We start from the raw sequence: 16,965 nt of genomic DNA, 5'->3' as shown, positions 1-16,965 counted from the left end.
CCTTGAGGCCTGGAGAGATTTAGTAACTTGTCTAAGCTGCCACAGCAGAGTCAGGACTTGAACTCCTGTGGTCAGATTTCAGAAACAGAGCTCGTAACCACTAGGTTTTGCTGCTACTCTGAGTTCATATTCATAATTTTCAAACAAAGAAAAATGTTTCGTCTCTAATCTATTGTTTACTTACTTTCTAAAGACTGACCTTTTAGAGGTTCACTCTTGAAAGTTCTTCAAAGTCAGTGCATTTTAATGTCTTAGACCACAGCATTCTCAAGGCCCTATCATGGGATCTTTGAGGTTAAAACTACCCTTACAATAATACCAGAACATTATTTCCCTTTTCACTTTCATTCTGTAGACAAGTGTACAGTGAAGGTTTCCAGAGGTTACCTAATGTATGACATTGCAGTAAGTTGCATACAGAAACAGGATAATGTAGCTTTCATCTATTAAACCAGACATTTAAGTCATTGGCAAAAATGTAAAACAATTCCACTCTTTTCACTAATTGTCTTTCCTTGGAAAAGCAATGATGTTTCTTCATTAAAATATATAAATATGTAATGGATTTATTCTTGCTTTTCAAATAAGTTTATTTAAAATTTTTCATTTTTAATTTCCAGTAATGTAAATATCAAGAGATAACTCACATGGAATCTTCAATGATTGAAAAAGTATAAATGGCTCCTGAGACCAAAAAGTGAGAATTCATCATTCAGTAGAGACAAGCACCTCAGGGAATCTAACATGTCCATTGTTTTCCTGTTTGAGATTCTCCCTAGAGCTTTGGCCCTTCTGATTCAACATGTGTGAACTAGTTGCTCTGTCTCTCTGATACCCAGTAGACTACATGGGGACTTTCTCTAATGTGTGCTCAGTGGCTCAGTCGTGTCTGACTCATTGCGATCCCACAGATTATAGCCCACCAGGCTCCTCTGTCCATGGAGTTTTCCAGGCAAGCATACTGGAGTGGGTTACTATTTCCTTCTCCAGGGGATCTTCCCGACCCAGGGATCAAACCTGCATCTCTTGCATCTCCTACATTGGCAGGCAGATTGTTTACCACTGTGCCATGTGGGAAGCCCTCCTCCTTCCTTTAGTAATTAGCTTCTTTTTCTTCCTCCTGTGTTGAATGATCTGTTTCATGGATAATATGTCTTCCTCTTTGTTGAGTATCTGTTCCAGTAGCTGGACAGGAAGAGCCGTATGAGAGGTAAAAATTTTTTGAGAACTTGCCCATATAAAAATGAATTTATGTGACATTTACATTAGTTTTTTCTTGATATAAAATTCTTAATCAAAATTTTCCTTTGGTGTTTTTAAAGTCATTGTTCCATTATCTTCTAGCTTCAATGCATTGTTGAAAATCTAGTGTCAATCTGATGCTCAGTCCTTTTTGGGATACCTAGTTTCTCTCCTTCTCCTTAACTGTATTCAGATACTGTATGATGACAGAAGTCTTTTCTTATTCACTGTGCTGGGCACACAATGGATCCTTTCAATGTGAAAGCGTATTCTGTATTACTCCTTTGACAATTATCCACCCCCCTATCATTTTATTTTTGAAATTTCTACTAATCAAATATTGTGCCTTCTTGATTGCTCCTATAAATTCTTCTTTCCCTAATTTCCATCTCTATATTTTAGCCCTACTTTCTGGGAGTATTGATCAATTTTTGCATTCCATTCTTCTACAGATCTCTTTGCAATTTTCACCACCATGTTTTTACTTTCTAAAAGTTCTTTCTTATTTTCATTACTTTTTTTTTACAGTATTTTCTTCTCAATTAATGGAAACAATATCTTATGTGAGAATGATCAATTATAGGTTTTCAGATGACAGTAGATTCCTGGTTTTTTTCCTATTTATTCTTCTAAAATTTCTTTTTGTTTATTTTAGTTTATTTCATGTTGGAAGCTTTTCTCAAGTGTCCAGCACACTTGGTTTTTCACTCATATTTAAGAATGGGGTACTACAGATTTAACAATTGCTTTTCTGTGTGGTAAGTAGGAATGACATGCTTTTGCAAGGGTGCCACTAAAGTAGACATATCTATTGGTCTTTTTAGCTAGTAAAGAAAAGCTGGAGGTCATAAACTTGGTAGGCAGTACTCTGGGAACAGGGTGGGGAGAAGACAATGTGGCAGAGCAATTAATATCACTTTTGTAGACTTTATTTAACCCTTTGTTTTTTTAGCAGTTGACTCCTCCTTTTCAGTTTTCCAGGAGCTATATACTGTTATGTTAAGTTTGGAGTCTTTTTTTCTTCTTTGTTTTTATTTGTTTGGGTCTTGGTTTTGCTTTATTTTTTAGATAAAATACACAGCTTGTCTTGTAATCCAACTGTAAAAAGTTTAAAGCTATGCCATTTTAATGCACAGCAGCTGTAGAGATGGGAACATGGTTGAATGGACAAACCCACTGATTTTGTACCTGAATGATGCTGTCATGAAGCTATGATGATATGGAGTCAAACTATTAATAATAAGAAAAATATTTTTTTGGAAAACGGTACTTACTGTTTTTCACTATAATAAACCACAGAGGAGGAGGTGGATGATATAAATATGAAAGCTTTCTGATGACACTAGTTTAAATGGATGAGAGATATAGCAGTCACAAGGGATCTTCCCAACAAAGACTTACTACAATCCAGCAACTGAACTGTGATCTTTGGCTCTATTTAATAATGTAATTATTTCCTCACTGAGGTGAAAGTATCCAGTTGAGAAGTGGGAGAAAAAAAAAAGAGATGTATAATGAAATATTATTTTTTCCTCCAAATACTGACTTTATGATGAATTTTTTAAATTGTGTGTTTGTATTTTGTTTATTTGTGTATTTTTTTTTTTTTTTGATCATACCATATAGCTTGTGGAAACTTAGTTCCCTGATCAGGAATCAAACTTGGGCGCTTGGCAGTTAAAGCGCTGAGTCTTAACCACTGGACCACCAGGGAATTCTCTTTAAAATTGTTTTATTGCACTAATTAGATTAGATTTAGATTACACTGAGTGTACAATTCAATGAACTTTTCATGTGTGTATACCTGTGGAACCAATATCCTATTAAGACAGAAAATATTCCCAGAATTCCAGAAATTGTCATGTGTTCTTTTCTAGTCAAATATTCATTCAGGAGTAATTACTGTACTGATTTCTAAATCTATAGCTTAGCTTTGCTTATTCATGGACTTCATAAGAATATAATCACAGTTTGTACTCTTGTTTCTGGCTTCTTTCATTTTTGCATTATATCTATGAAGTTGATCTATGTTATGTGTATATCTGGAATTTCTTCTTCTTGATTTTTTTCTTTCTATTTAATGTTCCATTATATGCATATTCCACGATTTATTTCCATTCCTATTGAATGTTCTTACTGTTTCCAGTGAGGTTATTATGAATAAAGCTCCTATAAATACTGTTGCACATGTGTCTTTGTGGGTACATGCATTCATTCTCTTGAGCATATCTATAATAGTAGCATTGCTGAGTCATAGGTTAGGTATATGTTAATTTTGGTAGATACTGCCAAACCATATTCCAAATATAACTGAGGTTGTTCATTCTCATCAACAATGTAAGAAAGTTTCAGTTACTCCACATCTTCTCTAATAGCTCTTGAAATATATATATATTTATTCATATGTTCCAAAATTATCCTATCAATTGATTTTGTTCCATCATATTTAAATTAAAACCAATTCACTGAAATGTCCTGATTGCAATGATTAGCTTAGGATGAGTTTGTCATAATAGTACCTATCATCCACTCTCTAATAGCTAGAGTTGCATACAACACTTCCTATTAATGAATGACTTTTGGGACTTTTATAGTTTGGCACTTTCTACACCCTGTGTTACTGTTAGTTCCCTGAAGTGTCCTTCAACACTTTCACTTTATGCTTTTCACAGAAGAATCTTTTCAGACTGAATCACAATCATCAAATCTCAATTACTGTTTCTCAACAAGCAGGTTCTTATTTCTTGGTCACCAAGCTGATTTTTTAAATTGATTCAATTACTTGAAAGAATATGGAAGAAACTGTGATATATCTACCAAATGAGAAAATATAGATCAGGTACAAAGAGTCCTGTAACACTCAATAGGCTTTTTTTAAATACCAAAGGGGAATTATTCCTGTAAGAAGAATTCTGTGGAATGAAGATCTTTTCTATTATCTGGAGGAGATTATTCCATGTTTCAATTGACTTCTTTCCATTGCTCCTCTTTCCCACTTTACATGTAAAACTGCAAACTTGAATTTAATTCCAATAAACTGATTCTTAATTTCTCATTCAGATTGAATGAGCTCATGAAGAGGGGCAACTACTTGGTTTAACTTAAAATTTTAACACAAGATTTAGAAAATTCTGTTATAGGTGAGCTGCTCTTTTTTAAAAGTATATTGTATTAACATGTTACACATGTCCAAAAATGGTCACATAAGTCATTCTTGAACCTTTATGAATAACTATAAATAATAAAAGGAAAATCTTGCGGCAATATCAAAGGGTCACAAGAAATGGGCTTGCTTGTGTCTTTACAAGAGGTCAACTAACTCAAAAAATATGTAACTAGATTCAGTTTGTGATCCTAGCTTTTAAGTTTGGCAATTTGATTTTGTCAGCACACAGAGAATAAATTTACCTCTTATGTCTAATTCATTCTAAATCAAACTCACATAAGACTTGTTAAAAAACCAGAATTATAATTTATGAATTAAAAATGAGAAGCATTTCAGTTGTAGTGCTTAGAACACATCAGGATTTTCAGTGCATTTTCCCCCAGTAGACATAAAAGATAATCATGAAGCTGTCTCATGAGCAAGGGAGTTATAGTTAAATGTTTCAGTAGCATCAGACTCTGGTAATTCAATGCCTACATTTCCACCTGGAAAATAGTGAAGGATACTTTGTCCAGGGTACCCCTTCCTCTAGTTGTGCAAATTAAAAAATCCACTCTTCTTAGGGAAAGCAGCAAAACATTTATTAAAGAGCATTAATTCGTTTATGGAATATTGAAAGGGTCAGAGACTTGGAGTCTATGAACCAGGGGCAACACAAAATCACATGTACAAGAGTCCTGATGATGTCATGGCTTCAGACCACACTGAGCACAGACACTGCTGCTCATACTGGGCATGGAAATTTACCTACTGATTCCTGAGAAAACAAAGCAACTCCACTACTTTTCACACCAGAAAATGAAACCTGCTTTGAGCACCTGCTTCCTCATATTACTTTCTTCTGATGCAAGCTTTCACTAAGATGCATTTAATTGGCAAAGCCAAGGTCACATGACTGCTGCAAAGAAGACTGAGAGAGTGAACTGTGGCTTATTCCTTGGGTAGATGAGAATCAGGATGTGGGAAGTTCCCAAAGATCAGCAGGCTTTCGGTAGAAGTTGAGTTAGTCACAAAACATGACAAGTACCTGTTGAGGACATTGCCAAAGTTTGGTTAATTCTGTAACTCTTTCCTCTGATGTCCAGAAATTTATTCTTTCCATCAGGGAGGTGGTTATGAATATGGCTGTATAAACATACAAATTTTGATGAATTTTGGATTTAAGATTGGTGCACTTTATATATGTTACAGCTTAATTTTAGAATGACAAATGATAAGCAAAGAAAAGATATGCTTTAATATATAAGGACTGGATGTCATTTCACCATTATTCTTGATTAATTTATTCCCTAAGTATTTAATATTTCTTTTTCCATATTTTTCTAATTATACAAGCAAAGTAAGCCTTGATACACCTTTGGGTGCATGGCTTATTCCATGGGAGACATTATTAGAAGTGAAATCACTGGTGAGACATGATGAATATTTTTAATATCTTAGTGCATATTGCTGAATTATCAGAAAAGTTGCACCACTATACCTGCCACTATCAATAGTGTATTTTTTTCATCCCCCCCAGCAGTTTTATGAGTTACCACTTAGCCTATCTTTATAAAATTTCTTGACAAAAAAGTTTTCTTGTTTTAATCTGTACTTCTTTGATAACCAGTGCTGTAAACATTTTTGAATAAATATGAAAGCGTTTTCTTTACTGTCAATACATGCCACACAGAAAGCAGAGTACAGTCATACTTAGGTCATTCATTCTATTCTCATGAAATGGTTTATATAAATCTTAATAAGAGAAAGAAAGGAATAGTGCAATCTATTCTTTAGGCTTCATTGTATCATAAAAATGTGCAAGTCTGTGCAATTTTATATCGCTGTTAGCGGACTGATGAAACCTATTTCCAGAGCCTAAAAAAACAAAACAAAACAAAATAAAAAATGGAAAGTTGTGTTTGATGACATCATTGTCTCTTTTGGTCCTTTAAGAGGGAAGCAGGTCCCTCTGGAGGAGAAACTGTGACCGCAGTCTCACATAAGATAGAAGAATAAAGCCCCAGATTTCCTTAGGCATTTAATAGAATTTCAGGAAAAAGTTACCATCAACAGAGGGCTGTGAAATCGATTCAAGTGATATTTTATTTTAACTTAATATTGTATTGGGGAGAAAATCAAATAACTTTATTGAATAACGCTTCAAACTAATGTTTGTCTCAGAGTTCTTACCCTTTCATCTAATCTTCTGTAAAAAACAAAAACAAAAAAGAATTAATTTGGGGCTTGGAAAGAAAAAGACAATTTTTGGTATTTGAACAAAAATAAAAATTCCTGAAACATCTATTCTCACCTGTAAATTTTTCCTAAAACTTTACTTTCATTTTTCAAAAAAAGTCACACAAATTTTAATTGTTGTAGAGTTATAACATTAATCGAGATGGATTTTTACCTTTAGAATAGCGAATCTTTTGATCTAGCTAGAAAGTCAGTCTTCCCTCATATCTTCCTTAAGTTTTTGTAATTTTCTTCATATGAGACATACACATCTCTTTTTTCATTGCTTCATAATTAGTTAATGGGATTGGGGCTCTATTGTAAATGGAAGTTTTTTCCATTATTTGCTTACCAGTTATTGCTGGTATAGAGAAGTATTGACTTCTGTGCATTTTTCCTGAATCAGATGCTCTTTGAACTTCAATTATTTCAAAATCTTTCAATTGATTCACTTGGATTTTCCAGGACAATTTTAGATCTATTGACACTGAAGGCAAGTCATTCTACTGCAACAAGGTGACTTTGCCTCACCCAGTTCTGAGCTTTTCATCCTCATTTTTATAACAGTCTCATTTCAAAGCTGGTTGGCCCCACCCACAGCGAATACACATGTACATGTACACACACACAAAATCTTGCCCAAACAATACCTAAGAGATTTATAACAGTACCAGGAATAGTCTTTATCCCCCTGGGGCCAGCTTTAGGTAAAACTTGTCCCAGTAGCCCTGACACTGTCACCAAGGGCCTAGGTTCTCTGTCTCCCAACTCTGCAGTGTCTGTGTTACTCCACCCTGAGACACCCATCCCATCTTCTATGAGCTCCAAGTTTTCTTCCTGTGGAAGCCAAAGCCTGCTGCTGCTGCTGCATCGCTTCAGTCGTGTCCGACTCTGTGCGACCCCATAGACGGAAGCCCACCAGGCTCCGCTGTGCCTGGGATTCTCCAGGCAAGAACACTGGAGTGGGTTGCCATTTCCTTCTCCAATGCATGGAAGTGAAAAGTGAAAGCGAAGTCGCTCAGTTGTTTCCGACTCCTAGCAACCCCATGGACTGCAGCCTACCAGGCTCCTCCGTCCATGGGATTTTCCAGGCAAGAGTACTGGAGTGGGGTGCCATTGCCTTCTCCCGGAAGCCAAAGCCTAGAGTAAGTTAAAGCAAATTAAAACTTAAAAACAAATAAATACCAATAATAAAAGACACAATATCAGTTTTGGAACTTACTTTCTTATATTATCCAGAGAAGAATGACAGGAGTTTTTTTTTTTTCTTCTAGAAACTTCTCCTTCATTTCTGCCTCAGCAAACATCTCACATCTAATTCTGTCCACGGGTGTGACATGAATGTCCCTGATTCAGTCACTCTGCTGAGACACACTGATAGATTCAAGACAGTCAAGAACCACCCCTGGAGACAGCAATGAGGTCAAAACCACACTCATGATGACTGAGAACAGGCAGTAGTGGCCAAAGGAAAGTGAGGAACAAGGATGAATGTTCGGCAGCAAAGAACAGATATTCAGCGCAGATAGTAGGTGCTAGCTACAAGCTGTTTCATCCCTGTACCCTACAAATCTATTCTTATCCAGTCCATGCTTGTCTTAAGGCTGTGTCCCTTACAAGAATTAAAGTCCCCAAATCAGTGCTCAACCAGCATGAATTCCTCATTACTATGATTTCAACCTGAACAGAACCACAGTACCAGGATATGTTTATGATTTCCCAATTCCTGTCTCCCCTTTTTTGAGGAAGTGTAGGCAGAAAGCTTTACAACCAGAGGGTCTTTGGATTCACTGTCCACTAAAGCCTCAGACTGAAGCACTATTTCTGGTTGGCCACAGTTCCCAAAGAGTCCGGGAGGGAGAGGACAAATAACTCAATGGAAAGCCACCACCTGCCACTGGAAAGCCGATTCACACTCACCCTGCTGTTCTCCATGGGAATACTGTTTGTTGTAAAGAATAAATTTGCTTTTAAGTAAGAGTGTGGTCTTGCTCATACTCACATTTGATTTCTACCTTTACCTGGAGGATACCACCAGGTTCTTTCAGATGCAGCTACTTCTTCTGTGACCCAGGCCCCCACTCCCCTGGACTCTGCACCTTGCTCTCAGATTTGATCATGTCCCACCAGGTCAAGTAGCTGATTCTGAACAGGCCTTATCTCACTATCCTTGCCTGATTTGTCTGTCTCCTCTACACTACGGCTGACAATGCTATAAACATTCTATGTTCTCAAAAAATATCTTTAATGACTTGAGAATTTTATTCCCTTGGAAGAACTACATACTCCCTGAAGTGGAACAAAGCAAGCTGAGACTGTACACATTTCCATGGAAGACAACCCATATTAGTCATTTCTCAGTAAACTTCCTCTTAGATTTTTAATATGCACACTTCATAAAACACATGTATCTTTTTTAACTTTTATCACTTTTTAAATTTATTGGGATATAGTTGCTTTACAATGCTGTGTTAGTTTCTGGTATACAGTGAAGTGAATCAGCTATATGTATGTATATATATATCCCCTCCCCCTTTGGCCTCCCTCCCACCCTCCTACTATCCCACCCATCTAGGTCATCACAAAGCACCAAGCTGTGTTCCCTCTGCTACACGGCAGCTTCCCACTAGCTAGCTATTTTACACATGGTAGTGTATATATGCCTACAAAGCCATAGCAAACAAGACAGTACTAGCACAAAAACAGAAATACAGATCAATGGAACAGGACAAAAAGCCCAGAGATAAAAATCATGTACCTTTGGTCACCTAATCTATGATAAAGGAGGCAAGAATACACAATGCAGAAAATGCAGTCTCTTCAACAAATGGTGCTGGGAAAACTGGACAGCTACATGCAAAAGAATAAAATTAGAATAATCCCTAACACCATACACAAAAATAAACTCAAAATGAATTAAAGATCTAAATGTAAGATAGGACACTATAAAACTCTTAGAGGAAAATGTAGGAAAAACACTCTTTGACATAAATCACAGGAAGATCTTTTTTGACCCACCTCCTAGAGTAATGAAAATAAAACAAAAATAAACAAATGGGACCCAATTAAACTTAAAATCACATGTATCTTTAAATACAATGTTTTCCTGTCAATAATGATAAAGGGAAAAATTCATGTCACCAAATCTCAGTGCAACATTATTAAGAACCTGATGTGCAGATAAAAGTCTTAGTAAAAGTGAAGATGAAAGTGTTAGTGGCTCAGTCATGCTTGACTCTGTGACCCCAAGGACTGTAGTCCACCAGGCTCCTCTATCCATGGAATTCTCCAGCCAAAAATACTGGAGTGGGTAGCCATTCCCTTCTTCAGAAGATGGAATCTGGGTTTCAGGCAGGCAGACTCTTTACCATCTGAGCCACCAGGGAAGCCCTAAAATGTTAAGTTACATTCAAAATACAGCATCACACAAAGTACAAAAGGTGTGGGCCTATCCCGGCTGTTGCTAGTGTAAGAAAGTGGATCCTAAGAGTGGGCTGTAGCACGAGGCATCCTGCTGATGCAATGACAGAGATTATCCTGGAACACATTGGTGATATGACAAGACTCTGGTGAAAAACTTTAAAAAAAAAAATACAAAGTTGGTTGTTTTTGGTGTCTCTGCATCCAACAGCCTCAACCATCTCCTTGAAGATTGATCAGTCTTTAGAGAAGCCTCAGAACTTCAAAACTGTTCCTCTGATTCTGATAGTTGCCTGAAATTGCCCTTTTTTCACCTAGTCATGCCAACCCCTTACATCACCTCTTTCCATAATCCTTGACAAACAATGGCTTCAACCCTTCTCCCCAATTCCATTCTCAATATATTTCAGCCTACAAATGACAAATAATTCATTACAAGAAATGAACTTTTTATTGTAAATTTTTATTAGCTTTTTCCCCTAACAGCTATATTTATTGCTATGTATCCATTTCTATGCCCTATCGTAAACACAATATTTACGACATGGAATAAAAACTGTACATGTTACTGCCTAAAATACATTATTAATAGTCTTACTAAGTGTTTGCTGATCAGGAAGGAATGGTTAATCTTTTTACTTTCCAACTTGTCAGCTACTTCTGCCTAGACCTTTTACTGGGTTGTAGTTATATTTGAGGAAATTGGTTGGTTGTTGTGTGTTGACATGTAACAGATTATAATTTTTCTCCTTTTAAATGGTGAGTCATACAATTTGGTTAGCATTTTCATGCAAAATATCTTATTTTCAGGAACAGATTCTTATCATTATCATTTCATTATATTATTCTGGACACAATTATGTTATAATATTATTCTGGACATAATTTTTCAGCATTTTTTAAGTTTCTACTGTACTCAAAGCACTAAGCTAAGTAATACAGAGAAATCAAGGTGATCATTATGTGATTCTTTCACCCTCAAACAATCCCAGAATAGTAGGGGAGATAGACATCTATTCATCAAATGACAATACATGTCTAATTGTGGGAAGCAACAAAACTGAGGCAGAAACAAAGCTCTGTGTAAGCAGAGAGATGCATTTATCCCAATCAGAACAAAAGACAGAGATTTGACAATAAAGCTTAAAACTGTCAAGTTAAAAAAAAAAGAGCTTACAAGCATTAACAAATATGCTTGTGCATATTCATCACAGCACTAGGACACTAAAGAGAATGACAAATATGTCCAGCTTCTCACTTATCCCCTCAGTAGCAGGGATGAGGTACAATTTTGCAATGTTGGTGAAAGGGAAGTCTATTAAGAAAACAAATAGGGTAAGCAAGAATATAAATGAAATATCTACTTCCTAAGCAAATAAGTGCTTGGATTATTTTAAAATTATACATTAGTCATATGACCTTGAGCACTTAACTCTGTTGGCTTCATTTTTTGCATCTGTAAAACTGGGACATGAATTAAATGATTTCTGGATGTCTCATAAGGTAAAAATGCTATAATTATATCATTCACACACAATTCAAATTTTTATTAAGTGTCTGCCATGTATACAGTACCATGTGCACTGGAAAATATTGAATAAATATAATGCACAATACATAATGCATAATGACTTCAGAAACTTTTAATCTTTTTGGAGAAGTCCATCAGTGTCAGGATCCATGTGCCCAAGTGCCAAAAGACAGAGTCTAAATAATATACAATCTGGGAATTGAGAGAACAAGAGGATGTTGGAACCACAGGAAGCATTCTGGGGAGGAAAAAAAGGACTTAAAATATTTCACAAAAGAAATTAGCATTTGAGGATAAAATACTTAAGAGGAAGAAGATACCCAAATCCCCTAACTAAGGTACCCCCAAAGGGAGCGTACAGGAATCCTTAGAGCTCCAGATTGATTTCTGGAAAAATACTACCTTAAAAATTACTCACTAAAAGTAAATATACTGGTTTTCAAGTCCTTTATGTTAACTCACATTTTGTTTTCTGTGAGTACTGTTCTTAGTTTTATGGGGTCATCAATTTAACCTTTGAAAGTAAATCTACAGTCTGAGGAATGGCAATAATGATGAAAACCTTATAATACCTTATACCTTATTCCTAGTGTGTATTATTAATGATGGTAGGGTCTGTTCAATGATTCATACACCTTCCTCCTTGAATGTTCAAGGCTGCTATTAGCTCATTGTTACAGGCATTGTCACTGGGCATACTATTCTATGAAGTGTAATGGTCTTCTGATTATTACATTGTAGCATGTGAATAAAGCACTCCATCATTTCATACATAGTCTTGAATGAGGCTATATTACTATTTAAGATTTATCAGGAAATGAGGATGAAATTTTAATATCAGAGATGCTTCAGTTAGACACAGTGACTTGTTCCCAACACAGTAATCACAGATTATATATTCACTGTACATAAGTTGGGAAAACTGAAAAAAACTGAAGTGACTTAGGATGCATGCACTCAGTACTGTATTTTTTTAACTTACTGCCTTCATGACCTTCCTGTGTCAACCTTCCTAATGAACTGTGTAGACTTATGACTATTTATTTCCTGTCAGTCTGTCTTTTCTTCTAACTTCACAAACCAGCATCATTATAAATACCTCTGGAAGTTGTAAAATAAGGTGGATTTTTATCAATTTATAAGGAGTCTGAGAGCACTCAGCTGTTCATGTAAACATATTACCAAGTACTATATAGATTCAGTGAAGTTGAACAAATTCTACCTTGAGGGAATATGAACCATGAGGAAGGTCTGGCTAATGGCTGGATCACACTAAATACCATGACAGTTTCCCTTTGAGTTCTAAATTTAAATTAAGACTTGTTCCTGATTTTTAATCTCCAAACCATGAATTCACCTGTGAGAGGCTAAGTGGAAATGGAAAACCAAGATTTCAGAGGGAGCATCAGCTATAGTCCTATTCTAGAGCCCTTGTGACAAAGACATTTAAAACTTCAATACATCAAGTCCTGAATATCATCCTTTGCCATAACGTCTAAGGAGGCTGTGTCTCATAATTTCTAATTTGACAGGAAACACCAAAATCCCTTTTCCTGGATCAAGAGACAAGCTTAAGGATGAGAAAGAAATTTGGAAACTAGGTGCCATTTATCTGGACTCTAGAAGCATTGTCAATTAACATATAGCTTCAATGAGATGCGAAGTGGAGGGATGCCTGAAAAACAAGAAAACTGTGTGCTTTTGTACATTGAAAAGGCAAGGTTTTTCATTTCATAAAAGGTATGACTAAAATCTGTTAAAAGGAGGAATTACACATTTCTTATGAAAACTAGACTTGGATGATTTTTGAGAAAAAAAATTAATTCTCATGGTCACCACATTGTTTATGCCAAAAACTTGAGGATAAAATCAAATCACAGCTCTGTTACTGGGCAAAGATAGAACAAGAGCTGAAGCAACTTTTCATTCTCTCAACCCCACCTTCCCCAGGACCAGTGGGCCCCCTTCAGCTACAAGGAGACTTTTAGAGCAGAGGAAGCTCCACTGACATCCAGCCAAGATACCTGGGGATGAGACTGGAAAGGCACATGGTACTGAGGAAGGTCTCTGAATCCTTCGGTGCGGAGAAGCAAAGGGTTAAAGACAGCTGCATGGGAGGAGTTAGAACATTGTAGGGATTGCCAAGGAGAAGGCTCAGCCCTGTCGAAGCAATTTCAAAGGAGCTCCTGTCATATGTGTTGTGCTGTGCTTAGCTGCTCAGTTGTCCGACTCTGTGAGCCCCTTGGACTGTAGTCCGCCAGGCTCCTCTGTCCATGAGATTCTCCAGGCAAGAATATTGGAGTGGGTTGCCATGCCCTCCTCCAGGGGATCTTGCCAACCCAGGGATTGGCAGGCAGAGTCTTTACTGTCTGAGCCACCAGGGAAGCCACGTCCCTGTGTTGTACCAGGGCTTAATTTCATGTGATTTTATTTGAGGAAAATAGGCAAGGAGGTAGCACCTGGAGGGCACTGGCCAACTCCAGTAAGTGTGCAAACCTGCATTCATACCCAGCCTGGGGACTTACCTATGAGGTCCCAGAGGCTTCACCATTCTCCTGCACAGAGGACCACTAGGAACCATGCTTTAAATCTCAAAAGTCTTCTGTGAGAACATAGATTTCAGTCTGTCTGACAGTGCTTGAGCAAATCTTAAAGCATGTCTTGCGATGTTTTAGAATAAATTCACACATGGTAGGGGTTTGAACTGGATCATTTCTTTGCGTAACTATACTATAACTTCATTGGCAATTGTTCTAAAACTTCACTGGGTAAAATCAGGGTCTTCTCAATTTTATTTTGCACAGACACAAAGAAGAAGTGGTAGGAGGAGGAATCAAATAAGAGGAGAAGGGAGAGGAAAACACAGCACAACCACATCAGAGTACTTTATTTAGCCTTAAAAATCCCAGTGCTCCAAAGTCTATAAAAATTAGGTTGCTTTCTTTCTCTAGGCAAGATGGTACTCTGCTACTTATCTTACTGGGCTTGAAAACTCAGAGCACCATGAGACAGCCAAAAGGGTTCCACTGAGCCTTTATTTCCTAACAAATGTAGAAACAATAGCCAGAAATAACTTTCACTGCCTCCTTCTGCCTGAAGATTGGATTTTCCAATTATCCAAACCATCTTGAAGACACATAGAGAGATTTTCCAATGAACTTCTTGACATCAGGGTCAGTGACACTGTCAGCAGTTTCTTTCCAGAAACCTGTCCTAAATATAGCAAGTCCTTTCTGAACTGGTTTTGGTGGCTGGAAGATGATCACCATAGTGGTTCTTTCTTCTCCTTTATGCCACCCTTGACTAAGGTCCTGGACATTGACGAGTCATTTTAAAAAGAGCTGCCACATCTGGGTGCTGATAAGCTTCCACAAAATGGGAAATGATAAGGTCTGGAACTGTTTATCATGCAAAAGTGAAAAGAAGTGAAAGTGAAGTCGCTCAGTCATGTCTGACTCTTTGCGACTCCATGGACTGTAGCCTACCAGGCTCCTCCATCCATGGGGATTCTCCAGGCAAGAATACTGGAGTGGGTTGCCATTTCTTTCTCCAGGGGATCTGCCCGAACTAGGGATCGAACCTGGTATCCTGCATTGCAGGCAGATGCTTTACCCTCTGAGCCACCACATCACAGTGTCTATCATGCAAAGATGGGCACAATAAAGGACAGAAATGATATGGACCTAACAGAAGCCGAAGATAGTAAAAAGAGGTGGCAAGAATACACAGAACTACACAAAAAAGATCTTAATGATCCAGATAACCACGATGTTGTGCTTACTCACCTAGAATCAGACATCCTGGAATGCGAAGTCAAGTGGACCTTAGGAAGCATCACTACAAAGCTAGTGGAGGTAATGGAATTCCCAGCTGAGCTATTTCAAGTCCTAAAAAATGATGCTGTGAAAGTGTTGCACTCAATATTCCAGCAAATTTGGAAAACTCAGCAGTGGCCACAGGACTGGAAAAGATGTTTTCATAACAATCCCAAAGAAAGCCAATGCAAAGAATATTCAAACTACTGCACAACTGTACTCATCCAGCACACTAGCAAAGTAATGCTCAAAATTCCCCAAGTACATGGACCAGAAACTTCCAGGTGTTCAAGATGGATTCAGAAAAGGCAAAGGAACCAGAGATCAAATTTCCAACACCCGCTGGATCATCGAAAAAGCGAGAGAGTTCCAGAAAAAAACATCTACTTCTGCTTTATTGACTATGCCAAAGCCTTTGATTGTGTGGATCACAACAAACTGTGGAAAAGTCTTAAAGAGATGGGAATACCAGACCACCTGAACTGCCTCCCGAAAAATTTGTATGCAGGTCAAGAAGCGACAGTTAGAACTGGACATGAAACAATGGACTGGTTCCAAACTGGGAAAGGAGTACATCAGTTAACTTATATGGAGAGTACATCATGAGAAAAATGCCAGGTTGGATGAAGCTCAAGCTGGAATCAAGATTGCTGGGAGAAATACCAACAACCTCAGATATGCAGATGACACCACCCTTATGGCAGAAAGTGAAGAGGAACTGAAGAGCCTCTTGATGAAACTGAAAGAGGAGGGTGAAAAAGATGGCTTAAAACTCAACATCAAAAAACTAAGATCATGGCATCCGGTCCCATCACTTCATGGCAAATAGATGCGGGAACAATGGAAAGAGTGACAGACTTTATTTTTTGGGGGCTCCAAAATCACTGCAGTTGGTGATTGCAGCCATGAAATTAAAAGACACTTGCTCCTTAGAAGAAAAGCTATGACCAACCTAGACAGTATATTAGAAAGCAGAGACATTACTTTGCCAACAAAGCTATGGTTTTTCCAGTAGTCATGTGTGGATGTGAGAATTGGACCATAAAGAAAGCTGAGTGTCAAAGAATTGATGCTTTTGAACTGTGGTGTTGGAGAAGACTCTTAAGAGTCTCTTGGACTGTGAGGAGTTCAAACCTGTCAATCCTATAGGAAATCAGTCCTGAATATTCATTGGAAGGATGGATGCTGAAGCTGAAACTCTAATACTTTGGCCACCTGATGCAAAGAACTGACTCATTGGAAAAGACCCTGATGCTGGAAAAGATTGAAGTCAGGAGGAGAAGGGGACAACAGAGGACGAGATGGTTGGATGGCATCACCGACTTGATGGACATGAGTTTGAGTCAGCTCTGGGAGTTGGTGATGGACAGGGAAACCTGGTGTGCTTCAGTCCAGGGGGTCGCAAAGAGTCAGACACAACTGAGCAACTGAATTGAACTGAACTGGAACTGTCTACACCATGGCAGCCCGATACCATACATTTGGAAGTAACATGCTTCCTAAAGTAAGTGGCTCTGCTATCCAGTTTCCTGTGGTCATTATTGTATAACACTCTTACATCAATGAATTCAATG

At 37.6% G+C, this 16,965-nt stretch overlaps 1 long non-coding RNA gene across 4 annotated transcripts in view; it reads right to left on the bottom strand.

The window, feature by feature from the left end:
* The window catches only part of LOC145522042 (uncharacterized), a 233,776-nt gene that overhangs the window by 25,982 nt on the left and 190,829 nt on the right, over positions 1–16,965 (bottom strand). For 2 of the 4 annotated variants that reach the window (XR_014065863.1, XR_014065865.1), the window contains one exon: positions 11,571–11,814. The exons of the other annotated variants lie outside the window; for them this stretch is intronic. This is a non-coding gene — a long non-coding RNA (uncharacterized LOC145522042). Of the gene's footprint in view, positions 1–11,570; positions 11,815–16,965 lie in introns of those variants that run through there. 4 annotated transcript variants of the gene reach the window in all.

Source organism: Giraffa tippelskirchi, chromosome 9 (genome assembly GCF_054371585.1).
Source record: "Giraffa tippelskirchi isolate mGirTip1 chromosome 9, T2T-mGirTip1v1.2.pri, whole genome shotgun sequence".
NCBI lineage: Eukaryota > Metazoa > Chordata > Mammalia > Artiodactyla > Giraffidae > Giraffa > Giraffa tippelskirchi.
The sequence above is the reverse complement of the archived record's forward strand: the minus strand, read 5'-3'. Positions and strand labels throughout refer to the sequence as shown.